This window comes from Vicugna pacos, chromosome 11, assembly GCF_048564905.1.
Source record: "Vicugna pacos chromosome 11, VicPac4, whole genome shotgun sequence".
NCBI lineage: Eukaryota > Metazoa > Chordata > Mammalia > Artiodactyla > Camelidae > Vicugna > Vicugna pacos.
In genome coordinates, this window is record NC_132997.1 from 79,411,288 (window position 1) to 79,416,816 (window position 5,529).

Consider the following 5,529-nt stretch of genomic DNA (forward strand, 5'->3'; position numbering starts at 1 on the left):
CTCCAATATATAGCAGATGAAAGTGCAAATTGAAGTATCCTTTACAATTATAACAATAGCTACCAAAATTACAAATGGCACATGCCTTTTGATTCTGCATTCTACTTATAAGAATTCTTTCTACAGAGGAGCTACATATATGTGAAATTAAGTATGTAAGGATTATTTACTGAAGCATTGTTTGTAATGGCCTATAATTAGAAACCACCATAAATGTCCATTTATAAAGGGCAGATTAACCAAATCAAATCAAGTCATATTGTATGCTATGATTAAAAAGATTATATGAAAAGATCTTCTAGATATATTAAGTGAAGAATGCAAGGGGCAGAACAATGAGTATAGTACTGTATTAGGGCTATTCGGAGGAACAGAACCAAAAGGATGGATGGATAGATAGATAGATAGAAAGATACGAGAAAATCATAGGAATTGGCTCATGGGATTATGGAGGGCACGAAGTCCCACGATCTGCCATCTGCAAGCTGGAGAAGCAGGAAAGCCAGTGGTGTGATTCAGTCTGAGCACAAAGGCCTGAGAACCACAAGAGCTGAAAATGTATATTCAAGTCCAAAGACCCTACAATCTGGGGCTGCTGGTATAAATCCCAGGCTGATTCTGAAAGCCTGAGAACCAGAAACACCGATATTAGAGGGCAGGAGAAGATGGATGTTCCAGCTTCACCTTCTTCTGAGGATTCACCTTTTTTCTGCTTTTTTGTTCCATTCAAGCCCTCAGAGGACTGGATGAAGCCCACCTGCATTGCTGAGGGTGGATCTACCTAGTCTATTGATTCAAACGCAAATCTCTTTTAGGAACACCCTCACAGACACACCCAGAAACAATATTTACCAGCTATTTGAGGCATCCATAGCCCACCCAGTCAAGTTGACACATAAAGTTAGCCTTCATAGTATCCTTCCATTTATTTACAAAACATTTACTTGCATATGCATGTATTCTTGATGAATAATCAAGAAATTTATAATGGTGGCTGATTTCAAGGAGAACAGATAGATAGTTGGGCTTCAGGGCAGGAGGAGACTTACTTTTCCTTGTGTATCTTTTGTCCTTGTCAAATTCGTACCATGTAAAATACATGTAAATGTGATACAATAAATTAAACGCAAATGTAAAATCCTTGAAGAGTATAAAATAACTGCAAGGAGCAGTACAGGGGTGAGACCTTGTATCTCTGGGTTTAGCATCATCTTGGCTGCAGAAAAAAAGAATGAAGAAAAATGGTATTCAGTGCAGCAGAGTTAAAGGTGACCAGTATCCCAAAGATTCCCCTGCCAGATAATGAAACAGCTGTATCTGAGGATCAAATGCTTATGCAAGGAATGCAATAATATATAGATGAAAATGCGTGTTTTTGTAAAACTAGATGAGGAAAAGGACTCTGAGAATATGAGGGAAATTTTTGTATTGAGGATTGGGTTTACGAGTGATCCTGGACCTACCTTCCCTCTCCACCCACCTACATTATCTATGAATCATCAAATCCTATCAATTTAACCACCAAAAGATACTACAAATATCTCAGCTTTCCTCTCCCACTTCCCTAGTCCAGGCAGCCACTAGTCACTACCCCAGACTGGCCTTCCTGAATCCCTTTTTTCTAAGTTAGAATCCCTAATTGTCTGTATTCTCCTTCAAAGGACCCTTTATTTTTCTTCATAACTCCTAGCCATGTATGAGAATACTTATTGCTGTGTTTGTTTGATTAACGTCTCCTTCCCCAATTGGACTACAAGCTCCATGAGGTCAAGACTATGTCTGTTTTGCTAATCACTGTATCCCCCACTCAAAACTTTGCATTGAATAAATGAATGAACTAGATTATGGAACTCATTGGACAAACAGATCTATATATACAATGGGAATGTTTTTAAACTACATTGAGGAGAATATAAGGAGATAAATTATCAGAAGCAACTGAGTACTTGGTCATGGAAGATGGTCTGGAAAATATGCTAGTGTTTTTAGTCTCTGACCTCCACGAGTATGTACTGCTTTGAGAGCTGTCAGCCTAGATGCTCCAACAAAGCACAAGACTTCAATACTAGTAAACTGAACAATTCTCCTGTTCATTGTTTCCTTCTATTCTGCCTGTGTGCAGAAGAGCAACGAGCTTCTTATTTGAAGACATGAGGTCAAAGAAGACTATATATATATTGTTTCATCAGCACCTCCCCAGCAAGTCTGTACAGGCTGAGTATGAACTGGGTGGAGTCCATGGCAAAGTTTTGCTTCAGGAATTTCCTGAAATAACTCTCCACAAAAGTTTGGCTCTCATAATTGAAGATTACATTGAGCTCATGCACTGCTAGTGCACATTTAAGAGTTTTTTTGGGAATTAAGACCATCATGAAGAAGTTTCCAGTGATTATATTACCAGGTTATAATGATTAAGAGCGCTTTGTACATATTTTTCTTCAGCTCCATTTTAATAATTGTAGTGTATTGTATTCATTTGTTTGTGTGTCAGTCTTTTCTACATTTGTACTGTGTCCTCTGCAAGGGCAGGAATATAGTAGGAACTCAACAAATATGTCTTAAATGATTAATCTGAATTCAGTACCTGGATTTGACTCTTAAAGGAAAACTTTATTAGAGAAAGAACGATTCTAGTCCAATTCACCACTAATTAGCTCTGCAGCTTTGGGAAGATCATTTAATCTCTCTTCATTTTCCTCTCTTTCAAAAAATTATTTTAAAATGCAGACAGGCAGAAAAATATCACAGAAATATCTACCACCCAGTTTTGTAAAATTTTAATATTTTGTCAGTTGTGATGGAGAGAATACCATGTGCTCATGAGATTCTATTTCATTTTCTTCTTCTCTGGGCATACGAAAAGACTAGATTTCCCAGCCTCCTTTGCAGGGAGATTGGTACCATGAGACTAGTTCTGCCAATGGGCAGTAAGCAGATGTGCTGTATGTGTAACTTCCGAGGTAAGCAGAGAAGAATAAATTCTCTGTGCTCTCTTCCCTTAAATGAACTCTGTGCTCTGTCCTCTGCTGCAGCGACCAGGGAAGCCATGTTTTTAAATGGCGGTGTCAAAGACCCTGGGGCCTCCATCAGCCTGTATCCCTGAATGACCATATGAATCACTGTTTGAGAATCTCCCTTGCTGTATATCTTCATCAACACTGAGCTTGGTAAGCTTTTAAAACCTTTCTGCCTGTTTGAAGGTGGAAATCAGTTTTAATGTGTGTTTTGCCGATTATGAGTGATGCTGAGCATCTTTTCAAACACTTGTTTGTCACTGAGCTCTTCTGTGAGTGCCTGTTCCTTTGTCCATGGTGGTGATGAGGTTCCTTATCCTCGTGTTTTTTAGGGATACTCTGTGTGTTTTAAAAACTAACCTTGTATCAATTACATTCCCTGTAAATACTTTCTCCAAATCTGTAGCTTATCTTTTTTCTTTGTTCAAAGTTTGTTAAATAGAAGTTTAAATAGACCAATCTTGTTCTTCTGCTTTGTGTAAGAATTCTTTTCTCTCATGGTCATAAAGATATTTTTCTTTATTTCCTTTTGAAAATCTTAAAACCTTTTTATTTTTAAGTGTTTAATCCATCTGGAAAAGTTTCTGAGCGTGTATGCATGTATGTGTGTGTGTGTGTGTGGATATAAGGTATGAACACTATTTTTTTCCATAAGAATAGCCGATTTCCCAAGACCATTTACTGACTAGTCTGTCTTTCCCATTGATGGTAATACAACTTTGCCATATATCAAGGTTCCATCTATGTAGAGTTCTGTTTATAGGCCCTTTAACCTGCTTCATTGGTTTATTTTTCTATCCCTGGGTCAAGGCTATGCTGCCTTAATCACCATCATTTTATAGGTCTTCAGATCTGGTAGTGTGAGTATCCCTCTATCTTGATCTTCATTATTGTGGATCAATTGCTGACCCTTTGTATTTCAGTGTAAACTTTGGGTTGAGCTTGTCAAATTCTACACATAATTAAACAGGGATTTTGGTTAAAATTGTATTTATATTCTATTGTTATTGCGGTTGAGAACGAGATTTTTTACTGTTACATCTTCTGATTAGTACTAACGATGCTTAGAAATGCTATTGATTTTCATATGTTGATTTCATATCCAGAAATCTTGTGCCGTCATGTTAATTGTGTGCAGAATTTTTAGAATTTGTAGACGATCTGTAGTCTGTAAATAAGAACAGCTTTGGTTCTTCCTATCCAGTTCTAATATTGCTCCTGTACAGTATTAAATGAAAATAGTTAATCTTATTCTTTAGTTTAATGAAAATGCCTTTAAAGACTCATCAGTAAGTATTTGTTTATTCTTTTTTTCTCTATTCTTTTTTTGATGGATATACTTAAGCTAAGGAAGTATATTAAAGCTTTTAATGCTTCAGTCTCCTCATTTGTCATATGTAGGTATTATCACCTGTTTTATCTATTTTGCTAGGCTCAGGAGGATTAAATGAGATGTCATCTAGAAAAGACCTTTGAGAATAGAGAATAGTAAAGTATTATATTCAAATGCCAGTTTGTGTGTGTGTGTATGTTCACTGCTGTATTCTTGGTACCTAGAACACTTCCTGGGACAAAGATGGTGCTCAGTAAATACGTGTTGAATGATTAATGATTGTGAAGAAAGAGTATTAATACTAAACAGATATTTCATGTAAATAATATTTCCTTTCATCTTAGCAGAGATGGCAACAAGGGTGTGCCTTTTTATCACTCACCAGTGAGAAGCCACTAAATTATCTTGGAAACTCCTCTGAGCTTGAACACTCAACCTCAGAATCCACTTCAGCTCAGTGTTCTTGTCAACTATTTCCAATCTATTGTAGTTGGCATATGAAAAAGAACTTGTTTACCAATAGTGCCTTAAAATACAAAGAAACCAATGGCATTTAATCTCTAATTGATTGGGCATATGGTGCTGTTTGAAAGAGAAATTTAGGAATCAAGGGTTTATTATCCCTCGATAAGGTAAGTATCCACAGGAGGGCTACGGAACAATTGACACATAGAAATTCCATTGTTTAGTTGGTTTATTTTTCTTATATGTTTCTTCAAAGGCTAAAAACACAATAGTATCTGCTAAGCAAAAAACAGTATCAGGCCTACACAAGATTTTCCTTTTTATTAATGAAATGCTTTATTTATAAACTTACCTTTATGATTATATTGCTAGCTGGAAATGAACTGTGAACATAATTTTAATAACTGTTTAAAGGGCTTCACTTAAAAAACTCTTTCCAGTAAAGCTTACTGAATCTTCTATTTCTGATAGGTAGAAATTAAGTTGAATCATAATAAGTCATTGTCTCACACACAGAAACAAATAAGCACAAAATTTGCAAAGTAATTGTAAAGTCTGTAATTTTATTTCATACATTCATATTGCTTCTCATATTGCATTTGCTATTTTCACATCTTCTCATGTTATTACTCTACAATTCCATGTAAAAAGGGACCTTGTTTTGTTTCTTTTCCCAAACATTCCCACCTGTCACTTCCCTCCCACTTATTGCACACT